Genomic DNA, 11,873 nt, shown 5'->3' with positions numbered 1-11,873 from the left:
CCATTTGTTTTTGAGTTTGAAACCTTAAGACTCAGGCACTGAGAGATTGTGCTGTGCTCTATGTCACATGACCAGTATAGCTAATAGAAAGGATTTGAACTCATGTCTTCCTCATGACTTACTTTGGCTTTCTATCACATCACACTAGTTCTTGAAGTTCATAATAAAAAGAGAAAGAAAATCACAAATAATCAGAGCATTTGACTCTAAACAAAACTTACAATGAAATTGTAGAAATAGCATTCTGATCCCAGCCCCATTCCAGTTCCAATTCATTATTTCTGTCTGAGGACTGTGGTCCTGTGGTCTGGCATTTGTTGTCAATTACCTCATTTCCCAACTGCACTGCTACTTTTTGTCACCTACACTATCCTATAGCTTGGCCCAGGAGTTCACTGGTATGCATCTTATTAGCTGCTAAAGTGAGTTTAGTGACTTTGCATATCCCATCCTCACTTAAATCCAGCTTTCCTTTATGTCATGGATCTCTTCTAGAAACATCCTTCTGCTGTCAGTTTTGCTCCCTTATGGTTGCCCAGCCTGGAAGTCTATCACCCTCATATTCCAAAAGCACTTCAGATCTGTGGTAGAGGAAAGAGTTATTTTCCTTTCATAACTGTTTCTTACATTTCTGTTGGTGTCTTACCCCTCCATTAGATTGGAAGCTTCATAAAGTCTAATTTAAAGGTGTATTTCCCTAGTAGTTAAAACAATAGCAAGCACTTGACATTTAATACAAATTTGTTTTATAATGTTTGCTCAAATATTTTGAGTAGAGAGGAAACCCTGGAATCTTCTAGTTTTCACCCAAATATTACCTTCCAAATTCAGCCTTATCAGACACATTCTTGTACAAGTAGAATCCTAGCCTACGGAAAGACTATATCTACAAGTGGGGTGTGCTGGAACCAGATCAGTGACAGTTGATGGTTAAATTTTTCACTGTAAGCAATCTGGAAATCTGGAATACCACAAAGCAGGTTTACTTTATCATTTAGTTGACTGACTGTAGATCTAAGAAAGTGATGGAGAAAATGTTGATAAGTAGATTAAACTTGATAAGTATGCTATACATCCATTCCCCACTTCCACTTCCTCCCAAGAGAGCCAGTTATCAAACATTTACCAGCACAAGCCTGGATGTAGAGGTTGAGAGACACTTTCTAAACTGAAAGTTATTGTGTTCTCAATTTACTGATAAACTAATTGCTTTATACTTAACTTGAGAGCACTACATTTGATTGTTTCCATGATAATGATATGAATTTAAAGCACAATAGCAGTGGTGTAACTCACCATTCTAGAGCTCCAAGATATCTGGATCCTTTTAAGTCAAGACCGTCTAGGGTATAAGAATAAATATACCACTGGATTGTTGTAAGGGCTCCTTATCTTTATCAGTTGCTGCAGGGCTTGACTAGGAAGGTCATTGAGCAGTAGCTAGGCTGGAGGCAAAGCAGGTTGCTTGGACACTGAGCAGTGACTACCCAGGCCTGTAGTTAAGTAACTGCTGTAGATAGATGATTCACCCACCAGACTTTTCTCAGGCTGGTGTTTTGGCTGGATAGGTCGATCTGTTGGACTCTCTAAACTTGCTCTTTGGTGGGAAGCTGCGGTTTCTCCCTCTTTAACCCTTGGCTCAGCTAGCTCTTACTGAATTTTCTTTCATGGGAATGTTGCTTTCTTGTCAGATAGAATGCTGTGTGCTTATTCAAGCAGGGCAAAATCCCTTATTTTAGAATTGCCAGATACCTCTCCCCTTTGTCTCACTCTTGCTCTGGACTCTAGTCAGATAGGGCAGCTACTTGGCCCAGTAGGTAGTGTGCTGGATTTAGGGAGTTCAAATCCAGCCTCAGGGTGATCCTGGGCAAGTCACTTAACCCTATTTGCCTCAGTTTCCTCATCTGTAAAATGGGTTGGAGAAGGAACTGGCCAACTGATAGGATGCAGCTTCTAGGGGACATATAGCAGCAACTCTAAGGCTACCTGGCCTTGGGAGTATTGTAGTTCCACAAATAATGCTGCATATCAGATAACAAATTGTTGGTCAGTAATAACAAAAATTTCTAAGATTAAATAATGAGGTGCATATCAAACTACTCTTCAACTCCCCCTCCAAGACCACTCCTCAGTTCTATCTCTAAGCCATGAAATGAGCATATCGGTGACATAAGGCACCAGATCTCTCTATCTTTTTCCTATAAATTTATCTTCTTGCTCCTGGTTCTTTGCTAAATTCTTTTGGAACTTAGCCTGCTTCAATTGGCATTATAATTACAATAAATTTTGCCCCTTGAATTGGAGACAGTTCAAGCCTGCAAATTCTTTTGAGACATCTCGTGACTCCGGTCTACAATCCTCAACTTTTTGGGGTCTCCCTTCTGAACTTCAACACAACCACTCTAGGATCTCTGCCAAGAAAACCTCCAAATAGGGTCATGAAGATCCAGACATGACTGAACAGCAACAGTCCTCTATTTTGAGCTTGACTCTCTGGAAGCTGGTTGGTGGGAGAGATCCAGCTTCTGTTCAACAATTTTCCTGATTCAGAGGTGGTTTCTCTCAGTGTAGAACTTCACCTTTACTTACCACGACCACCCAAGTTACACTTCTTAGAATTGGGTTGAATTCTATGCAGAAAGGCAGTCTGTTCCTTTAGGGCAAGTTTCTGCTGACTCTTCATTCAAGGTTAAAGCTTCAGACCTTGGAGTGTTTCCTAAAGGAAAGCTCTTGGAAAGGAATTTTCCCTTTCTGTTCTAAAGATCCTTTTAGCTAAGCTGAAATCTTAATGGGATAATCACTTTCATTTCTAAATACATCTCTCATTCTCCTATCTAGAATGCTTTTTTTTTCATTTTTCATCTTTCTTTTAGTTTTTTACTAATGTTGATTTTAATTAATCTTTTTTATTTGGTTGATCTTTTAAAATTAATTTTCTAGTTTTTTTTTTTTTTTTTACTAAAGTTGATCTTTTTCTAAGTTGATGGTTAGTATAAAGACATTAGATTTGTGAACCTCATGAAACTCTTATCAAAGATAATTTTTAGTTGTTAATTTTTTATGTTATTTGATACTTGCTATGCCAAGTACTCTCTAATTCTTTAACCAAAGAAATATTAATGATGAATATCAATCAATAAACATTTAATAAGCACCTATTCTGTGCTGCATTGTGCACTGTGGTCTGCAAATCTTTGGTCTTTCTCATCCCTTCTTCCTGATTTATCTTGTACAGTGTATTTCTAACCATTTGTACCAGTTATAAAATCTATATTGATATAATTTCAAGAATCTTATGGAATAGAATTTCTCTATTGAATGTTCTATAACCAATGTTATTGCATATGATAAATTATTTTCTTGGTGGTCTTTTTGCACTATTGTGCAAATTTTGTGACTATTGTGATAGATGACCAAATATCCCATGAATATTGTTTCTTATTGCCCTTGGGCGTCCAATAAAACTAGCTGCCAACTCCTTTCCCTCTCCAAGGAGTATCTGTGAGTCATCCTTCCATTAGTTATGTTATGGGCTAATTAGGTCTATGACCTGCTGGACAAGACTGCCACCCATGAAGCTAACCAAACCCTCTTTGGCTTTATCGGTAGGTTCCTTCTCGAGATCTTGCTAAAGAATATATGCAATCTTATCTAGCCCCTAGAGTATTGTGAACCAATCAGGAAGATTCATTCCCTCTGTTGGTTATAAAGAAGATAGTTTCCAGTCTCTTTCAAAACACTGACCACATCTCTTTGGTCAAACAGAGGCCATATCTCTGAGATGTGTGAGTAAAAGCCCCTAGCAGCTGGTCTACCAGCTTACTTTTTTCTTTTTGTTTTATTTATTCAATTAATTTTAAAATCAAGCCAATTCAGTTAATCCAGCAGTATGTTCAATTCATTGGACATGGATCCCTCAGATGTATAGTATCAAATGCCAAGTTAAAGTTAATAGATGATCTAAAAAAGGGCTATTCTTAGTGCCCTCTCCTTCAATCTGCTAATGTCCTTGTTGAAACAGCAAGATGCAAGACCATTTTGTCTTTTTCTTTGTTAAGTAAGTTGCCACATCTTAATCACCAAATTTATTTCATGCTACTTCCCCTTCCCAAATTCTACATGTCAGTCAATCTGTTTTTCTCATTTGATACTCTCTCTTTACATATTCACCAAAAGTATCCTCCATGTCTGGATTGAACCCACTCCTCATTTCCACCATTTATAAATCTTGTCTTCCTATGAGGCTCAACTCAGGAGCCAGCTCCTCTGTGAAGCCCTTTGTAATCCTTTTAGTTGTTATTATTCTTTTCCTTCTCAAGTTTCCTGTTACTATAATTATCCTTGGGCATAAAAAGAATGGAAAAAAAATTAGTTCCTGCTATTAAGGAGCTCATATTCTGATGGAGGGAAATAATATGTAAGCAATGATGTACAACAAAATATAGAAAGGATAAAATAAAGATAACCAACAGTAGAAGGCACTAGAATTAAGTGGGATTGGGAAAAACATCTTGGAAAAGTAGAATTTTAGCTGGTATTTGAAGGAAACCAGTAACACAGAAGACCAAGATGATGAGGGAGAAAATTCCAGGCAAGGGAGATAATAAGCATAATAATATTACCAAGTTTCTGTGTGCAAGGCAAGATGCCAAAATTTATTAGTGAATGCAATGCTTCCTCATCTTTTTTTATTGTCACATAATTGAAGATGCTTACATTTATTTTGGCTTACTCAAATGGGAATGTAGGAGAAGAAATTGAGTTCCTTAATCACTGTTGGAAGATTGTAAGCTTGTGTGTTAATGTAGGCAGAAGTCAGGGTCCAGAGATCAATCTTTGAGAGTAAAATAAGTCTTGACAATGCTGCTGAAAGAAGAACTCATGAAAAAAAAGCCAGTTTTCTTGATAAGACAGGAAACAGAAGGGTATACTAAATGCCTGTGTCTAAAAATCTACAACATAGACTAGAATAAATTGATAGCTCTTAAATGGCATTATATAAGCCGTAAGTCAACTTCTCTACTCATCAGATAGGTAGGTCCCTTATTACTTCTGAAGCTGAAATAGCTTCTATTCAGTCTACCCACTTGACTTATACATGGAATTCTATTTATTTTCAGATAAATATATTTCAGATGAGTCACTACTGTGACCAAAAATATGCATAATTTGGGGGCTAAGTATGTGTGGGTGTCCTGGCACAACTTGCAGTTAGTATTACTATTGGCTCTTCCTCTTAATGTTTTAAGATTTAGGAAGCCATTTCACAGACAATATTTTTTCTGATCTTTTCAACTACTCTAGGAGGGTAGTAATATTGGTATTGTGAAGAGGGCCAGTAATATAGTGATTGATGGGTTAACTGGAGGATAGCCCATATGCACCACTATCTATAGGCAAGATTGGAAATTCCTTGCTCAACTTAAAATATTTTGTTCCAAGATTACTCCCTCTTCAACTCAGGGACTAAACCTGGATGACAAGCATCAATTTCCTAGCTTTTGTATTTCTTTCTAACTTCACTGGGGGGAAGAAAGGTGGTGCACTGCATAAAGCACTAGTCCTGGAGTTAGGAAAAGTCATTTTTGTGATCACAAAAATGGTCTCAATTACTAGCTGAATGATCCAGGTTAAGTCACTTAATGCTGTTTGCCTTAGGTTCCTCATCTGTAAAATGAACTGGAGAAGGAAATGGCAAATCACTTTAGTATCTTTGCCAAGAAAATCCCAAATGGGGTCACAAAACGTCTGATAGAACCAAACAAGAGCTATCACTGTTATTATAATATCATTGACACTGGACAATGGTAATCTCTTCTTAGGGATATATGTCTGAGCAATATGCTCTATCTAAACCTGTGAGCAGCTTGGTGATATAGAAGATAAAACAATCTTTCTCATTATTTTGTATGTATTCAATTCTCATCTCTAGGTAGAAGACAATCAGATTTTTACAGATACTATCCCCTCATTACTTTCCCAAACTTATTTCTAGTCTTAGTTGCTTTTTTAACATCTCCATCTGGAGGTCCCATAGGCATTTCAAAGTCAATATGTCCCAAAAGGAATTCTTTATCTTTTCCCCTATTAATCCACCCTCCTCCTAATTTCCGAGTTCTGCTAAGGCAATTGCCATTCTTTCAGTTGCCTAGCATCATGACCTAGGAGTCATCTGTAACTCTTCAGGCTCCCTTGCACCACCTATCTAATCAGTTGCCAAGTCTTGTCTATTCTGCCTCCCCAAGATCTCACATCTATCACCTTCTTTCTATTCACACTACAACTATCCTAATCCAGTCTCTTATCACCTCTTGCCTGGACTTTTTCAATTGCTTTCTAATTGGTCTCCTTGCATCCAGTCTTTTTCTTCTCTAATCTATCTGCCAAATTGATATTTCAAAAGTACAGGTCTGACCCTGTCACTCCCCCTTCTCCACCAAAGAAACTTCTATGACTTCCTGTTGCTTTTAGGGTAATACTAAATCTTGTTTGGCATTTAAAGTCCTTTACAATTGGGCTCCAAGCTATCTTTCTAGGTCTAATATAAATGAATCTCCTCATGCACCCTACAATCTAGTCCATTCACTTACTTTCCATTCTCTATACCACATTCTATATTTCACCTCTGTCCCCTTTCTTCCTCTAAACCTCTGCTTTTTGGAGCCTATTGCCTTCTTCAAGACTTAGCTTAAGTATCATTTCCTTCATAAGGCCTTTCCAGATTCTTCCAGTTGGCTGTCCAAATAAAGAGAATCATATGGGGCTGTTAAAAATAGACTTCTAAGATTTGAAGTAAGAAGAATGATGTCCAATAATAACACATAATAATAACTGACATTTATATATTTCAAAGACTTACAAAGCACTTTGTAAGCATTATTTCATTTGATCTTCACAATAACTCTATGAGAGTTGTGAATTGAATTTAAGTGAGGGAGGGCTGTGCAAGGTCACTTGCTTCACTTCCCCCTCCAGAGCCATCTGGGTCCAGTGGCAAGATATAGATCAAGATGACTAGAGATGGCCCTGGATGCAATGGGAGACCTTGGCCTTTTTAAGCTAAGGTCTTCAACAGGTCTCAATTTGACTGAGGCTGCACCCATTCAGTGATTAAGGGGAAGTAGAAATTGAGGCAAAGAATATCCTCTTTTATATAGTCCAAACCCCCCCCCCCAATCACAAATACCCTAAATACATAATAAATCTAGGAGAGGAAGACTCTCAGGGTTTTTGGACAAAACAAAACTGGCCTAGGACTTATTGATGGCCAATCAATTAGAATCAGATTAGTTTTGGTTTAAGGTATGGGTCTCCCTGATGTCATGAACCTTTTCAAGAAGGAAGGACAAATAATAACCTCTGTGAATAAAGCTGGCCCACAGACTGGAATTGCTCTTCCCTCCCCCCTCCCTCCTTCCATCCCTCCCTCCGTCCCTTCCTTCCTTTCTTCTTTCCTTCTTTCTTTCCTTTCTTCTTCCATCCTTCCTTTCTTCCCTTCTCCTTCCTCCCTCTGATCACATACGTATCATACTTTCAGATGCTCTTAAAATATTTTTTTCTTTTCTTTTGTATCTCTGAACCCTCTCAAGATTTCTTGGGGTTTACTGGCTAGATTTATTTCTTAAGAAGTATGCCTTAAACCAAAACGAATCTGATTCTCGTTGATTGACCACCAGTAGATCCTAGTTGTTAAGAAATTTGTTTTACTCACTTTTCAAAGTTAAAATTGCAAAGTTAGGAGAACCATGTATAATCTTTCAAATATGACATATTGTCAGATGTATACAAAGACAGTCCAGGTTTACAATACCAGTTAGGTTTTTACATCTTTCCCTTAAGGTTCTAGGAGTACACCGAAGGGATGAAGTGTCATTTATTTTATGTCTGGATTAAGTCATCCTTCCATTGGTATTCCCCATACTGTTACCACCAATGACTAGCATCCTGATTCTACTCAACCAATAATATCAATAACCTTTTAGAAAGTAATTTTTATTTTGAAAATATATCAAGAACAGTACAGATACTTTCTCCTAACTGCTTTCCTCCATACCACTTTAGTTTTTGGGGGAGAGTGGGCTTAGTCTTAGTACAATTTCTACATAGCTTTGGTCTCACCAAGTTTGTGGAATTTAATGAAGCATTGCTGTTAGAGTCCTCATTTCAGCCACTGATACAATGAGTCCAAAAGTCACTCCTTACTTCTGAAGATATGGATGCTGGGCTGACTGAAAAATTTGGCCTGGACTCCTAAACTATCAGACATTTTGCTCTTCTGACCTTTTAAAACCCACAAGGTCATTGCCTCCAATTTCCTTCACTTAAAAGAAATAACACTAAGACAGAACTGAAACCCATATTCTTAGAGTCAATGCCAACCTAAAATGAAGAGGAAGCTTTTAAAGCTCTCCATAAAAATATTATATCTCACTGGATGACATGTACTTGAATAAAAGATCAAATCAAGAGAGAAGTTCAAACAAGAGATATTAGTTGTTTGAGACCAACTACAGTCATCCCTTCTATGTCACGAAGTGGGTATAAGAAATTAAATGGAAATTTTTTTGGAGTTTTGCAGAAGCCTGAAGATGACACTGAAAGGCCAGCAGATGATATAGAAGAATTTTAGAAACTCAGAAATGCATAAACTATATGTATAGTATTGTATTATATAAACATATTTTACCCTTAATACATTATCTTCTGTGGTATAAAGGGAAGGATAAAAATTTTTCTTGCATTTCTAGATCAAGGGAGTCCTCACTCATGCACTAATCCCATGATGTGGAAGGAATAGTTACAATGACTTTTTGAAGACTCTCCTAATTTTGATTCTGCAATTGCAACCAAAGAATTTGCTGATCAACATTTGTTTAGTAAAGTGGAACTGGTTATAGAAAGTCTAACATGCTCCAAAGTCCCTCCCAGGTATTTCCATTAGCTGTCATCACCTTTCTTTCAGAAGCAAGCTCTCCAGCCTCTTCCAAATGGAGAATTGCATCAGTGATGCTCTATAAACGCCCATAGGAAATGGACTTATTGCTCAGATACTTCATTATATATGTGACAATGTATTTTGCAAATAGTCTTCTAAGTGTTCTGACATTTCAGTTGTTTTCGAATGATTCTACATTATTCTCTAAATGAAAGCATTTGGCTAATAGGTCTGGCTATCTGTAAAGGAGAACATTTATAAATACTCTTTAACAAAAAAAGAAGTTAGCTGCTTGGTATGCATGGAATAATACTGATGGTGATTTTTTTTTCCTATCAAGAATGAATCAGATACAATCTTATCAGATCATAAAAGCTAAACAAAAGAGACTAACAAGGAATTTAAATCTGAGATGAGTGAAGAGATGAAAAGATACCACTGATCTTCCCTAAAAATAATTTAAAATTATATAGATAGGCATACATTTTCACAAAGTGGGAAAAATAGATTCTGCTGTGTGTTGGAGATTTGACTTTTATTGCTATAAAAACTCTAAGAGGGAATATTAATAAGGGCTCATATTGGTACTCGTAAGTTTTACAAAGTACTTTTGATACATTATCTAATTTGATCCAGTTCTAAATCTATCATTCAACAATTATCTAACAATTTTGGGTGGTAGGTAGTATTTTTACTCTCATTTTAAGATGAAGAAGTAGAGATTCAGAGAAGTTCAAGACTGGCCCAAAGTAAAAAAAAAAAATCTGCTAAGTAAGGCAGGATTCAAACACAGGTATTTCTGATTCTAAATCTTATCTGGTGTTTTCTGAAGAAAGTGAAGTCTTCACCATAAGTCAATCAATCATTCAACTAATTGAGCTTTTATTAAGCCATTAATAGCTGTCAGGCACTTTGCAGAGGAAACAAACAGCATATATGAATATATAGATATTAAATACACACATGTATATCACTTATGGCTTTGATTCATTCTTCCTCTCATTCTTATCTATCCTCAACACAGCTGCCCAGGGGATTTTTCTAGAATAGGTATGGATGAAATATCCAATAAACAATTCATGACACATGATAAAAATCAGGAGAAAGACTAAGGCTGGATATATAAATTTAAAAGTCATGAATACAGAGAGAAATAGTAGAACCCAAGGGAGCTGATGAGGTCATCAAAAAAGAGATTACAAAGAGAGAAAGGAGAGGAAAGAATCAAGGGCACTTTGGGAGATATATCCATAGTTAGGGGGTAGAATATGAAGCCTTTCCTGATATTTCCAACATTTAGTGCCTTCCTTCCTAACTAGTTTATATTAAATTACTCTGTGTCTATCTGTGTTTCTTCATTTTAAATTAATGCTGTATATGTTTTATATATATTAGGATGTAATATTATTATACTATATGCTATATATATATATTATATATTATACTTATAATGCTACATGCATTAGAACATAAGCTGGTTGAGTGTAGGGACTACTTCATTATTTATATTCACATCCCCAATGCCAAATACAATTATCTTGCATGTGGTTGGCACTTAATGCTTTTTGACTAAATTATTGGTTAATTCAACTAAGGAAAATGAGAAGAAGAATTGAATAAGAGAGGAATTGAGAGAGTAGTGTCATAGCAATGAAGAGAGCAAGTATATAGGAGGACAGAGTGGTGAACAGTGTCAGAAATAGAGTGCACAGAAATAGAGAAGGATGGGAATTAATAAGACAATAGTTTTGGCAATGAAGAGATCATTGTTAATGTACTAGAGAGAACAGTTTCACTTGAATGATAAAATTTGAATTCAGACTGCAAGTGGTTGAAAAATGAGAAGGAAGTGAGGAAGTAGAGGGAACAACATAGATGTCTTTTTCTATGAAGTTGACTGAGAAAGAAAAGATATAGGAAAAAAAGTTTAATGATAACATTTTCTAAAGGATGGAGGAGATTTGAGTGTCTTTATAGGAAGCTATGAAGCAACTAGTATTTTGTGAGAGACTGAAGCTAAGAAAGGGGGGATTATTATAAAGTCAGTGAATCAGTCAACACATTGTTTATTAAGCACCTACTATGTGCTAGGCACAGTGCTAAGGCTATAGAGATAGGCTAAAAATAGTCCCTGCTCTCAAATTACTCAGAGTCTAACAGAGGAGAATTGTACAAACAATTATGTACAAAAAAGTTTTTTGGACCCCCGTGGCAATCTGGTGAAGCGTGTGGTGGAGCAGAATAATTTTTTAAATGCATAAAATAAAATTCATAAGATTACAAAGAAAACATTGAAATACAGTTATGAAAAACAACAACCACCCAAAATTCTCTTAATTAATTAACTCTAGGTTAAGAACCTCTGCTCTCAGCCTAGGCAATTGGTGACAGAAATATTGTGTTCCTTTCTGAATGCTCACCAAATTTCCTAGCATCTTTTTTATTTGTATTTTGTTATTATTGTTCAATCGTGTTTGATTCTTTGTGACCCCATATGCGGTTTTCTTGGCAGAGATACTAGAGTGGTTTGTCATGTCCTTTTCCAGCTCATTTTGCAGATGAAGAAACTGAGGCAAACAGGATTAAGTGACTTGCCTAGGGTGATGCAACTATTAAGTGTGCAAGATAGGATTTGAATTCAGCTCTTCTTTACTTCTGGCCCAGTCTGGATCCCCTGCCTCATCTACTTTATTTGTATTGCTCACTTCTAAAAATGATGTTTGACTAATGGTGTAATAAGTGATGAATATAATGAAGAAATTGCTGATGGCACTTGCCTCTATTTGTTCAAATAAGCCCAGTTGCTAGCATGTAACATTCAGAATGCTACTCTGTACAGAACCTTGTTATTTACCATTTTGTCTTGTCTACGAGGCACTCAGTAATTGCTTCTTAGATTGAAATGTTCATTTCCTTGCTCTACTTTTGAGAGCCTTAA

The sequence above is a fragment of the Sminthopsis crassicaudata genome, chromosome 2 (genome assembly GCF_048593235.1).
Source record: "Sminthopsis crassicaudata isolate SCR6 chromosome 2, ASM4859323v1, whole genome shotgun sequence".
Lineage (NCBI taxonomy): Eukaryota > Metazoa > Chordata > Mammalia > Dasyuromorphia > Dasyuridae > Sminthopsis > Sminthopsis crassicaudata.
Note: the sequence above shows the minus strand (reverse complement) of the source record.